Genomic DNA, 14,050 nt, shown 5'->3' with positions numbered 1-14,050 from the left:
CGTGCAGAAGTTAAACTGCCCCGGAGAGAACAAGGTAGGGGACTCGCAGAGGCCACCCATGGGACAGGGGACCATGGCAGCACTGCTACAGTGCCTAGGCACAAACTATGGTCTGTTCTTGTCCTCCCTGCAGCTCAGGTTTAGCATGTTAAGGGTTATACAATGTCRTACCAAGAGGAGAGGAGCAGCCACAGTGTCCCACCTAACGTTCTCCCCAGAGAAGCAAGCTCTCAGTCATTCCCTAAACTGTGTCACTGCCGAGCACATAAGCGCTGTCAGGTTTGCCAAGACAGTCACTGCCTTGCCAAGGTCTAGTAGGCTGTTCTCTGCACTAATCTGCAATGCCTTCAGGAAAACAGGAAATCAAAGCTCTCTGCTGTCTTAACCATGGGAACAGTAAACACTGACCCCTGCTCTGAAGCAAGTGTGCCCTTATCAGCACAGGGCRCATCAAGACAAAAGGTCTCCTTAGGAAGATCAGAACTTGGAGTCAGCGCTTCTTTCCATATCACCACATTGCTTCCCTAGCCTCCTGCCTCTTGGGCAAGTATTTCATTAGAGCCTCTTTAACACAGACAGCATGTCAAGTTTTACCACCTAACAGCCTAAACTGTTACAATCTTACACACCTGTAACAGAGGATCCAGCCATCAGCTCTTCCAAATGACAAAACAAAAGAGGATCAGCTACCAACAAAGACCACGTGGCAGAGCAGATCACAGATTGGGGAGAGGAACGCAAGGCATCCAGGGCTCCCCCAGAGACATGCCTGCCCCTCCAAGCAATCCTGGCTTCAAAGCATTGATGTTTTCACCTGCAAGGCTATAGATGTCTTACAAATTCCAGGAGAGGGGGAAAAAAGAAAAGAAAAAAAAAAAAAAAAGACAACACTTCAGTGAAAGGTTGCAATGGTAGGCACTTCAAAATGCAGCATTTCCTAGACCCATGAAGGGTTTGCTTTGGTTTATTGAAATTGAAATTTATTTCTCTAATATCATGGCTGGACAGGTTGTACTACAATCCTTACCCAGATCTCTGTGCAATGACTGCAGCGCAACTGGGCACCAACTTCTGTCTGCTCCAAGACATCAGGGACAAAAGCAATGCTGCAGTCAGAAAATTGCATCTGGGGACAGGCACATCTTGCATACAGCTCGAGGCAGCACATTAAACAACAGCTCGACAAACATCTAGCCAGCACTTTCAAGATAACAATACAGCCAACCCCTGTCAAGGGGTCAGGAGGATCCATAACCAGGCAAATGGAAGCAGAACAAGGTCACCCGCCTGAGTTCAGGGAGCAAAGGCATTGCAAGAGCTACAACAGCCATCTCGGGCTGATGACCTCGCCTCCTGTGCTCCAGCATGAGATCGTGGTGAATGCCTGCTCATCTCACAGTGCCACTCTGACAGCTCCGGCTATTGCTTCTGGGAACAAATTCTTCTTGCACCAAGCTGCAAAGCCCCAGAACATCCCTACTTAACCACACTGATGAAAGAAAATTACAAAAATTGTTGCTGCATGATTTAATTTAACTGGCGTTTTAGAATCAAACAGCTCCTGTCCTAACTCATGGCTTCTACAGCCTTTTAGGTAGCACTCATTCATCACCACTGAAAGAAAGGTTCCTCATGAAAGTGCAAAGGGCAGGACATATTATTTGGAAAGGAAAAAAAAATATCCAAGACCCCTTAGAAAGCACAACTCCTACACACTGCACCTTGTTGCAAAGCAGCGAGGGTATGGAAGTCTTCTGGGTAAGAGATCTGCTCAGAACTTGGGAGTTTCACGAGAGATTCCCGGCTTTCCCATAGGTTTCTTGTATGCAAAGTAAGTAACTTAATCTGTGCCCCAATTATCTTCTTACAGTGAAGATACTGTTTTACCAGTCTGCAGCAAAGGAAGCTACTTTGCCACGTGATGCAAAAGTAAATTTGGTGGTGAAGGTGCATCAATGCAAATTATTTCCCTAGCTTAATGGAAGCCTGAAAATTTAAAGCTAAATTCTTCCCCAGAGGATCCAAAACATTTTGATTTGGCCATTTTATCTCTAGTTCCAGATAATCTCTCTCTGCTCACTGTGCTCTTTCCCAGCAGTGGAAATGAAATACAAGCAAGAAGAAAAAAAAGTGAATACAGCAAATCAAAAAATCTCTTCTGAGCTGATGCTGGTAATAGAAAAATTTAAGTGCCTCATTCTTTTCTCCTCCCAACGGTTTCACTCTTAACAATATTGGCAGCTGCTTGAAGGAAGCCCCTTAGTATTTTCACTTTATATTTCCTGTAAACACTTAACACAGCACAATATGCATTCTTTTTCCTATCGATATTTCAGCCGGGCCTTACTTACTTTGCTTCTTTAGAAAAAGCTTTCCGTGCCAAGTAGTCCTCTCCCTCACTAGTGCAGTTGTAAACACACTGCTCTTTCCTGTGGCACCTCGGTGACAACAAATCTGGGGGCGGTTTCCAGACAAAYACATGCAGGCCATTAAGCTGGGTGCTAGCACGAGCTGGGGAGCTGCACGTCTGGGTCCAGCCTGCACTGAATGCCACCGCGCTCACGGAGGGCTTYGCGCTGTAGCAGGATGCACGTCCAAGCACAGCTTGCGTGTACGACTAGGAGCAAGACTGAGTACTACAGCTAGTGCAATTCCCATCAAATACTAGCGCTCTTAATACACAGCACTCGTCCCCTCCACGTGGTTCTCCTCCAAAGCTGCTCTTTACGCCCAAGTGCCACTGCAACAAGGAGTAAGGGGCATTTTAGAAAATCTCGGTCTAGAAACTCAGTTGGATAAAAGCTTTTTTTTTGCCAGTGTTCACTATATCTCTCAAGGCTGCTACTTTTCTACATTAAGYTATCCTTGCCTGGACAGTTGTTTTTTTAAATTCAGGACTTCTATGTGTATRTTTTTAATGTTCATTAGATGTTTGGGGGAGGAGGGTTCCCCTCTCTAGTGAGCTGCAACAGCTCATTTTTATTCAATAGCATCCTATATAGACAGTCAGGTTTCTAAGGACAGAGTTGAGATCCATTCCCGCATGTCCCCCTTCCATTTCCACAATCAGAGTGGGCTGTTTCAGCTGTGAGATTTTATACGAGAAGTAGTTCCAAATCAGTATCCAGCTACACCTTAACGAGCGCATTGGCAGCTGTAGAAACCATTCCTCCAAAAACACAGGGCCAGATGCTCAGTATCCTTTTGCTTTTGGAGCATGCAATCTCAGTTTCTCTTTTGCCTTCAAGTCAGCAACCAGTGGAAAGCAAACAAGCTGTGCTCTTGGTCACCAGCTTGCCATCTTGCTGTCCAGCGAAAGGAGGAGGACACTTTGATGAGCGTCAAGCCTGAAAGCCTAATCATGATTCTGAATTGAGTGAATCAGAAACCAAATTTGGGGCTCTGTTTTAAACTATGCACCAAAACAAGTCATCCCCTTTCAGTGAAAAAGAGAAAAACTATTTAACAGCCTGTAAAACTGCAGAGACCATGTACTAATTGTACTGCTTCCTTTTTTTCTTATATTAGGACTTTACTTTCAAACTATGAGCAAAATTTTCCCCTCTGGCCCCTTTGGCTGTCCTAAGCGATGGGCACTTACCCACGACAGCTAAATACAGGAGCTCAAGGGCAGCACGGTAAGACTCTAGAGAAAGCAATGCTGAAGACCAGGAAATTTTATTCCTTCAAAGACTCATTACATACCACTCCCTTCTCCCCTTCGCCTTCCCAAAGAAAAGTATCTGCTATCAAATCTATCTCTAGCATCAGGCGAGCAGCAGGATCCCTGCCCTTAGGCAAAATGGAAAGAGCAGAGCTGGATTTCTGTGCAAACACGAACTGAGTATCTGACTTCCCCTCACCCACTCATGTGCAGGCCCATCTCCTGAGCCAAGCAGTTAAATATTGAAGGAAAAGCATGTAGCAGCTCCGATTATGTGGAACAAAAATTAATTGAGGGCATAAGTCTCCGATTCAGCTCTCCATTTATTTTTCCACAGCACATTATATCTGAGCACGGGTTGCAATGCAGACTCCTGCAGGGAAAGCAACCCGCCCCATCTGTGACAGCGATATTACCTCCTTTTATTTGTCGTTCTGGATAAAGTTTCCATTTTTGTTTTGGGGGGGTTGGGTTTTTGTTTTTTTCAAAATCAGCACTATCAACAGCCAGATCTGTGCACTGTTCCAAACCTGGATCCCCCTTCCTGACACTTTAAACTACAAACTTGGAGATCTGCAATTTGAAAAAACACCAACACATTCTCCCACACTAGACTTTAAATAAGACCTGAAAACAACAAAATTAATTTCCCGCAGAATCTCAGAACATCACTGCAAAAGCCCACACCCTTCCCTTAGGACATGAGTTACTGCCCCATTTGCCTGGGCACCAGCCTTTCTGACAGAAATCCTTCCATTGTCTAAAACCATTTGCACACATTTTAGCCCATGGAAAAAATAATGGGAACAGCCCTTCTCTGGCACAGAAGCAAGCTAGATAAGTGAATGGTTTTTCCACTTACAGTTTCTAGTGTACCTCAAGCCATGCCAGCGCTGGGACACTTCAGTGGCTGAGTTTGTGCAGGCTGCCAGCTATCGACATGAACGTGTCGGAGCACATCGCTTTCCCAGGGGGAATATCTACACCGCAAAGAGGAGGCGCTGAACCCCACAGGCCTATGCAAACACCACAGAGCTACGCAGCTCCAAGGCATGCTTGGGGACACCAGCATYGCCTCAGGGAATTACAGTTCAGCGGGACTAAGCTCCCCTTTTTTAAAATTTCCCAGCTCCTTATAACACCAGAGAGGAGTCCTGCCTCGCTCTCCTCTTTTAAGGACAAAGGTATCATTCTTCCAAGTTGAGGACAACTTCAGCCACGACAGCAGCAGCCAATAAAGCCCCCAGAAGGACCATKAAAGGGGAGGAAGGAGCAGTGCACATTCTACACCCACTGCAAGATGATGCAGGCGCACATGAACCTGCTGGCGTCCCACACAGCCCCTCTGGGCTCACCCTCAAGAACACATGTTCACATTGGAGTTTGCTACACCAGCACTAACGCTGGGAGATAATAATTGCTTCAAAGTTAGATCATAGCACAAAATGATTCAACTACCACCTCCAAAGGTCCACAAAGGACAGTGGGATGCATCAGCATGGAGAAGAGGAGGCACCTTGATGAGGCAAGACAGCGGGAGCCAACTTCACGGAGCCTGTTAGCACCGCACACTTCGCGCCCCAAGCAATGAGACCAATGTCACCAAGGGGGCAAAACCACCTCTTCATTCTGAGCATCCAGACACACGGGTAGTTATACACACCAATCAGCGTGCCATGAGAAGAGAGGGTTAGAGACACTGGTAAGAAGATGTGCTGTTAAYGTGATGYGGAGCTTTTAGTTAYCTCTGTGGTTGGCCTGSATACAACTGAAACGATTTAGAAGCRTCCGTAACACCCCTGACRGGAGGAATATTGATTCTGTGGGAGATTTAAGAGAGGCTGCTCTACTCAATCATTCGAGTCATTATTTTTAAAGAGCAATTGTATTTAATTATTGCAAACAAAATTCTTTCAACTTGAAGGCTTAAAGACACTGTTGAACATGCCTATAAGCATTTCGATAAACCTCAAAGATCTTAAACAAAGAACATGAAAAGGGGCCTACTGACCCATCCTGAACTTGTCACAGAGCCCATATGTCTGCTCAGGGCAGTTTTATCCACCTGCCACTGATGTGCAGAGGTAGGACAGTCAGCAGGGTGTCCTGAGGCTTTGCTGGAAGATTAAAGAGGTGAGACTTTGAGAAAAATGATTTATCCACGCTACAGTGCCAAGAGTTTTGCTCCATCAGGCTTCAGTGTCTGGATTTGTTATCTGAAGAGTCACYCTTATGTCCTGGTGAACTCTTATTCAGTCCAGCGCGAAAGCACACACATGCTGCCCCTCCATTTCCTACCATCCRAGGGGTTATCAACCAGCTTCAGGAGACAGAGAAAGAAGCTCTGAAAAATTCATCCGCTTGTCCACCTACCTTTTCCAGGTCAAGGTCACTCACCAGCAGGTAGGAAGGGGGCTCTTCTTATCCTGAGGATGCTGATCAGACAGTAACAGACCTAGAGCACAGATGGTCAGACTTCCCTCCAGTGTGCTGACAAGCAGCATCATATGTTACTAGAGGGTCTGGGCACGGGGTCAGGGCAGTGACGTGGCTGAGCCGACAACACGCTGCAGTGGGTTCGACTGAACTGCTTCTGAGGATGGCAAAGGTTTCAAGAGGCAACTGGTGGAAGAGGCTTTGAGCCACATAGCACCAGGCTGTTTGCAACAACGGCAGCAAAGATAAGTATCCCTACGCACTGTGACTGCTGTGAAATGATCTGGACTGTCCTCCCTTGAAGCTTGCAGGAACAGTTTCAAGTGCACCTTCTAGAAAGTTTAATCGTAATACTTTGAGAGGACAAAGGGTCCTTAAAGTGCAGATCGGCAGCTGCCCGATGGACTTTGCTGAGGAAAGGCATCTCCGCTGACCTAACAGTGCCACCACAGCCTATCTTCTACCTCTGTCCAAGCACAGCTTCAAAGTAACTTATCTTYAGTGAACACCATCAGACTTGAGAAAAACACATTTTTTGCAGCTAACATCACYAATTTCAGCCTTAAATCAAACACTCAGAGCAGTCTGTCACTGCCTTGCTTGCAAGGCAGATTTTATGTTTCTAAAGTACCTTATTTTTAGGCGCAGCTATCAACCATACGTCACTACACATGCCCTACTTTCTGTGTTTTCTGCATCTWCTCCGGGTCACATTCAGAGATGGGATGTTGGTTTGACTCACTGGTCTAACARTATAGTTGCCCTTATACTCAATTTCAAATATCTACAGTTCATTATTTTGAAAATATGGCTTAGGATACTTCACCTTAACTTCATTACCAGCACAACACTAGAATTGCTGGTATTGCTTTTCCTCCTTATCTGTCTCTAGTTCTCACACTGCCTTTGCCACTTCTGCGATCACAAACGTTAGGGCTTCCTTGTCACCAGCCAAGGAGAGACAAGGTCTCTCTCCTAGTCCACCCATGAGTATGAGGCTTAGGTAGCCTTGTGCTCTGCTTCTGTGTGTGCAGCCATGCTAGGATGTGCAAAGAGGTAGACTTGCCCAAAGAAGAGACTCTTCCAAAGGTATTGAAATTTAAGGGCCCAAACTCCAACTGAGAGGAACAGATGTTCTTAAGGGAGAGGGCACTGGGGGACTCCTTCAGGACTCTCGGGCACAAGTAATCTACCCTGCCATTCTGTAAGCTCCTCAATGTAATACTTTTGCTCTAAGAAGCAGTTTTACTTGGATAACAGAAAAATCAGTGTTTTGATAGTGAAAGTCAAATTCAGGTAGCAGGGCCAGCTTAAAGCTAGAAAGAAATCTAAGTGGGCAGAGGTGGASATGGTCCTTCTGTACCGCTCTCACCAGCAGCTTCAGTGGGCTAAACAAGTCAGTAAGCAGAGCCCATCCAGTACAAAGACCCTCTTAATTTCACACAACATGAACCCTTACCCAAGATACCAGTAATGAAAAAACAAGATCCATATGAATAATCATAGAGTCATAGATAGGGAAGCGGCATATCATAGAATTGGTAAGGCTGGAAGGGRCCTCTGGAGATCATCTAGTCCARCCCTCAAGCGAGTGGCCCACACGGGGATCGAACACGCAACCTTSGCATTATCAGCACCACACTCCAACCAACTGAGCTAAACCATGCAAACCCCTAAACCTCAGCTTAKCATCATGAAGTACAGAAGATGATGGTGGATATTATTACACTCCTCATGGTACTCGAGTTATGCTTGCTCTTTCCCCTTTACTTGGTATTTGACYTATGAGGTACTTAGCAAGTAACTAAATAGAATTTGTGCCAGCGTAGCAGTGTCAACCTCCAATATTGCTGTGTGGAGCCACCACAGAGCGATGCCTGATGCACGGGGTTTTACCCTGCAGGTCATTAGAGACTGCCATGACTATTCCATAACATCACATAGAGCAGATGGGACCAAATTAAGGCAACAGGCACAGAAGAGCAAAGCCGTGCATCTCCAGCCATCCCTCCTAGGCTGATCCCCTATTCTCTTCCAGAAATACCGAACCCGTTACTTCTGCCTCTTTCAGCTCAAGGACAAAGTGTCAAGACATAGGGTGCCAAGCGGACCCCTCCTCAACAGAGTAGGGGCAAGAGCTAATGAGCAAATTCATATGGAAGGTCTCTTGGAAACACAGGGTGAAAGAAAAGGAGGGGGAAATTGCTGCTTGCTTGTTTGTGTGTACTTAGGGTGGCATTTCCAGCCCTGTAATTGTTACATAATGAATTTAGCAAYGGAGTTCAAGAGCTATGATTCATTCAGGCCAAAACCCATGAGTCAGCCCCCAAAGAATCATGAGATGTTAAAATTATATACATTTAATTTGAGCTTGACAAATACGAAAGAGCAATATAACAGCACAGTGTTTCTGCACAGCTCCAAACATCATGCAAACATCCCCACTCCTCCTCCAAGCAGACACAAGACGAGCGCAGCATGAGAGCAAGCGAGTCAGTCTGCCGTTGCAAATAATTTACACCTGCCACCTATGCACAGCTCAGGTTATCAGCCCAGCTTTGATGGAGGCACCTGATGCTCGCTCTCACCTAGTGCTCAAACTGACTCACCAGGGAAAGGTGGTAAGGTCTCATCCAGCCCAATAAAAGATTCTGGCACAATCTTTTTGTGGACCTCTGGGGAGGTGAGCACTCAAGACTCTCGTTTCTTTGTGTGCCACCAACACAAAGGCTGGACCGATGACAGGGGAGGGGAATACAGATTGTTACAGGGAGCTGGCATTCAGGGTTTCAAAAACAAGCCACAGAGCCAGGGGTGGAAAGGGAGTGCAGATCTCTGCAGGGGTAGAGCAAGAAGCAGGGCCGAGTTATTATGGAAAAGGATGCCCAAGCTACAGAATTGTGCTGATCGGCAGGAGGCAGCGCAGAGGAGACCTTAGGAAAAATAAGATATTTTCCGACCTCTGTTGGGTGATGAGGCTTACACCATGCCCTGTATTCTGTGCTTATAGAGATTGTATATATGGAAARAAAAGTTATTTTGAAACGAGATAGGGTGTGAAYTCAAAGCAGAACAACTATTCTGGGTTAACTCCCCAGGTGGCTTCTTAGTCTAGAGCGACAGTACCTTTTCTAGTTTAATTCACTTCAAAAATAGATTAGGCCAATGGTTCTGATCTGCAAGGCCATGGTAGCTGGCCCACCACTTTTAGCACATCCTTAATTAGAACCTGGATATGGGGGCATGGTGGTCTCTAAGATACAGATTTGGCAGTCCAAATCTGGAAACATTGTTTTAACCTAAACTAGGAAAAGAAAAAAAAAAAACAATTGATTCCAGGAGGGTCTGCACTAAGACCTATTCTACAGGAGCTGCTGTACAACAGCTACTCCTACTACCAACACACATAGACAAACTTCAGCTTCTCCTCCCTCTTTGTAAAACGGAGGAATAGTCCATGCAATGTGCTCCGAGAGCTGTAAAACAAACAGCAATACATTACACCTACAATCTGTACTTTGCACAGAAGCAAAAGCCTTCCTGTTAAAGCCATTTTTATTTGAGGTTTATTTGAATATGCTGTTTATTAAACTTCTATTTGGCCTCATTAATCACAGCCTATCAAGTGGTTTCAAACACAAACAGAAAAACGCACCTGACAACTGCACTTCGTGTTTTGTCCTGCTGCTACTGGAACCATGGAAAGCTATAAAATAGTAATGCCAAGCCACCATTCTGGCGCTTTTCAGTCTGCTCCCATGAGATGAAGTCAGCTACCTATTCTGTAAAAAGAAAAAAAAAAAATCACTTTCTCTGTCAACTAGCAATACTCAAGGGAAAGCACATAACATGGAGCAGTRCAAGAGGAAGAGCATTCCAGTAAAAGCAGAGGGGAAGGCACATATTCCTCACCCAGCTCGCAGCATCACTGGTACCTGCATCATTACTTGGATGCTGCCCCTAGAAGCAGGGATGGCCAAGCCACCTTTGCCAAAGGCTTTGCATGCCAGACTCCTACCTGTGCTCCTATCGCGCAGCTCACCTGATTCACATCAAACCACGTCACGTTTGTTTGCTTCATAGGAGCATCACTGCTTAGTGTTCCTAGAGCTATTCCTTTTTTCTAGGTGCTCCTGTGGACCACAAAAATCTATGTGCTTTTGCAAGACTTGTAAGCAGAAGGTCCATCAGGAAGAAATGCATTACTCCGAAAGCAATATTTGCCCCAGCTAGCAGTGGTGTTGAGGGGCACTGTTGAGTTTAGACTCCTGGTTCCGGCTTCCACTTCCACCTCCCACAGTGAGAGACCTGCCATGAACGTCACGGTGCCTGCCAGCAGTCACACGGCGACAGGATGGGAAGGAAATGGGCCACCACCATTTGCCAGCAGTGACAGTTCTCTGCTGAAAATGRACAAAGTTGGCAATTCACATGCACAAACTATTACCTGCCCCTTCCTGCTGCTCCCAGAGGTAAGGCGAGCTGTGCTCGTACTCCGAGCAAAGATGCGAACCACAGCCGTACGCGCACCCCAGCAGGGCCTGCAGCAAGAGCGGGCTTTTTCTTACTCAGAGTTGGAGTCTGATTTCCACCCAGGCACCACGGCTCATCCCACACCTCTAACCCAGCCAGCAAAGTGCACCAGTTCTGCTCTCATTTCAGGAGTGTTATTTTACAAAAGCATATATCTATATATTTATATAAATACATTTTGAAATGAAAAAAATGTATTGGACAACAAAAAGCAACAGTCTACAAATGAACGTGCCATAAACAGAAGGCACATTTCCGTGAGCGGCACAGCTGGTGCCGATCGGTAACGGTGCATGCAGAATGGCGCTGTCTAGATGACTGAGCAAGGGAGCACGTGGAACGGAGATGAAGACAGACAAGGAGATTAATAGAAGACGACAGATTTCTAGTAAGATTGCGATAAGCCTCTTTAAACATCCCTAAAGGATGAGCCAGCTGGCAAGACCATCCTAGGAGGTGGTATAACTTGACTAACAGCCTTGCAAAAAGCGAACAGCTGACCCCTTTCACACATCCCCGTTCACTCCTGCAGCTCTTTAAGCAGTGAGAGATGCATGTGTGATGCCTGGATGCTTCTACACCTGCATTTGCTTGCAGCCCATAATTACAGTCTTCCTATTTTCAATAAGCAAACAAGAACTGAGGTCAGGCTGACCATTTGTACCGGCAGAACAACCTGTCCTCCAGTTCCTCCTCCAGAGCAGCCACCAGCCTGGTCCAGCTGTTTGGCACATCCTGCCTTGCAGGCACGCCTGGCTGATCCAGACATCCCCAGCCCAGGCCACCACCCTGCCCTGCGTGTGCTGGCAAACATACCCGACAGAGGCAGCTGGGGAAGGCTCGGGCAGGCTCTGCTGGGCTTCCCTGGACCGATCCCTGCACCTCCTGCCCCAGCAGGCTTCAGGCAAGGTCTGCGTCCTCCCAAACCGTCCCACCAAACTGCACCGTTTCACTCTGCGGTGAGGAAGAGGAGGGGAGGGCTGGCCACAGGGCAAAGCGAGCTTGAAATGCTAAGATGTTCAAGCTTTGTTAAGAGGCAATACCTGCCAAGCAGGGAAACCCCTGAAGATGAGCAGGACAAGATTAGTAAGAATGATTAATGGAGAGAATTTACTACATCCAGTTTCCAGTGCTATGATAAAAATCTGGAAGTATTTGAAACAAAGCAAATATCACCTGGGGCAGTAAAGGGTTTTCAAGTGACGAATGATAGCAGTAAGTTTGCCTGATACCAAGCAAAATTTTCTTTCCGAGTGCTTAGGGCAATTAGCTGGTGATATAATTTGCCAACTTAGGTCACTGAGTCATCATTTAGCTGTTCCAAATGAGACAAGATGAACTATAGGCCAATTTTCATCCTCCAGCTGAATGAGTGATTCAGAATAGTGGTTCTGAAGTATCTGACAGAGAATTTGGCCTGTTGGATTTGAGAGCATAATTTTTTTCTCCAAAAAGAGATTGATCTCTTCCAAGCSCACGAAACTAATTCTGTGAAGATACAGGACTTGATTTTATTATTTTAACCTTGTTTTACAAGCGTTAAAAACCAGACAGCTGCCAAACTCAAGTCAGGCACAGGCAGATAAAAGCAAAAAGGAGAATCAGACCCAAAATCAGTTTATGGAAGGTCACAGCCCAAACCCCACTTTGTCACAGAAGGACAAGCTATGTTTATAAGGACCCCCAGAAGACCTTGAGCACAAACCCTACATTTTCATGGGTTTATGTAAGATAAAAATGAGACACCACCTCATTCCCAAAGGCTTCATTATTTGTTAACCTCAGACTATGTAACTGGTATTCCAGTAAACACCGGTTGATGTTTTTCTTCCTACTAGATGCAACGTGCCTAGAGGCAACAGGCACTTTATAAATTATTAAACCAAGTAAAAATAAGGTTTCAACAAAGTGGCCACAGAAATGATGCAACGTGACACAGACACCAAGGAGCTGGTACAGCTGGTACCAGCACAGTCACACAGAGTCATTTATCCAACATCCAAGGACTGGACAACAAGACATTGTTAGTAATGAGCAATCTGGACAGGCAGTCTTGATGGGGGGAAGCAGTATCTCAGTATTTCATCATATCCATCATACATATCTGAAGTTCAACACTTTAAGCCTTATTTTTGTTAGGAAATACTCATTTATATCTTTCAGTCAGAAGGAAAACATATTTTTTTTCAAAGAAGATCTCAGGACCTGATACAAAACCCATAAAAATAAACTAGTAGGAGTATTTGCAACATCATCCACAGTTTTTGATGAAACTCTTACTCTAGAGATTAAACAAGGAAGGGAAAAGCATAAATAAAAGGTATTCTTTGTATTCAGGATTTAATAAGTTAAGCCTTTTACAATGAACATGATCTCCCTCCAGATTAAATTCAGCTCCAGAYTGAAAAAGCCATGCAGTTTTCTGCAATAATAACACTTGGCTCTTCCATCTGTGAAAAAGCACTTAGCATTAATAGCAAGGCTCAAGACACCCATGTCCAAGAAGGCTGGGTCAAGGTGACAGCTAGGGCAATCAAGCCAGTCACTTCGCTGGAGGTTCCCCAAGCATTTGTGAGGGAACGCAGGAGGGCTCCAACTGAAAGAGATTCATTTTTCACATTTGTAAACTTTGTGTTTTCCTTGGCAGTTTGTGAAAAAACAGTTTCAGTCCTATTCCGTTATAGTTTGAAACATCCTCCTCCTTGTGCAAAGTTACCACAGTGGAGAAGAGACCTTTCCACATAGGTAAGCGATGATAAAAGCACAAACTTGTTTTCCCACCAACAGTCAACTGAAAGCATCTCTCAAACACCCCCAACACCGCACACCCAAGCGCTGGAAGGGCCGAAGTTACGGCTGAAGGTAGCCTTCTCTGGCTGCATCTGAAGGAGACTCTCTCCATGAAAGACCTTCACCATCTCACAAAGAAAGCCCGCAGTTGCAATCCTGGTGTCATTCCAGGAACTATGGTTACATATGCTTATATTAGCTCATGTATTTTTTTCCCCACACCTGAATTATGCCAGAAGGGAGAAAATTTCTAAATGCAATAAGCAAAACTCATCTGAGAACAAACGCGAGAAATTCAGGTCTTCGTTTTCTTGCGGTTTGTATGACTATCCACTGCAGAAATCAGATGATGTGCCCTTAAACGCTGAAGCCAATCTTTCAATGAAGTAAACTGCCTTGAAGGAGTAATTACATCCCTGTTATTAGATGCGTTCCAGACGAGGTTAGACAAATTTATTGAGGGATTAGCCTGGTGCCTTATCCTGCTTGAGGAAGGAACCCGACTACGTTATTTAAGTGATCCTTACCAGCCTGCTCTAGCGTTGCACAGGGCTGGAGTTACCGAAACTCTGCGTCGTGATTGCGGTCGGTGCTGACACGCGAAACGCCCCCCCGGGCCCCTCCGCC

The 14,050-nt window shown here is 45.6% G+C and overlaps 1 protein-coding gene across 3 annotated transcripts in view; it reads right to left on the bottom strand.

The window, feature by feature from the left end:
• PPP1R16B (protein phosphatase 1 regulatory subunit 16B) overlaps positions 1–14,037 on the bottom strand; it is a 60,325-nt gene extending 46,288 nt beyond the window's left edge. For 2 of the 3 annotated variants that reach the window (XM_085313934.1, XM_085313937.1), the window contains exon 1: positions 13,951–14,037. The gene's annotated coding sequence lies outside the window, so the exon portion shown is untranslated. Of the gene's footprint in view, positions 1–9,755; positions 9,820–13,950 lie in introns of those variants that run through there. The other variant, XM_085313936.1, reaches the window with a different exon arrangement.
• Positions 14,038–14,050: the final 13 nt, after the last annotated feature.

This window comes from Rhea americana, unplaced genomic scaffold, assembly GCF_003343005.1.
Source record: "Rhea americana isolate MKP2758 unplaced genomic scaffold, rheAme1 scaffold_4, whole genome shotgun sequence".
NCBI lineage: Eukaryota > Metazoa > Chordata > Aves > Rheiformes > Rheidae > Rhea > Rhea americana.
This window is presented reverse-complemented; position numbering and strand designations above follow the sequence as displayed.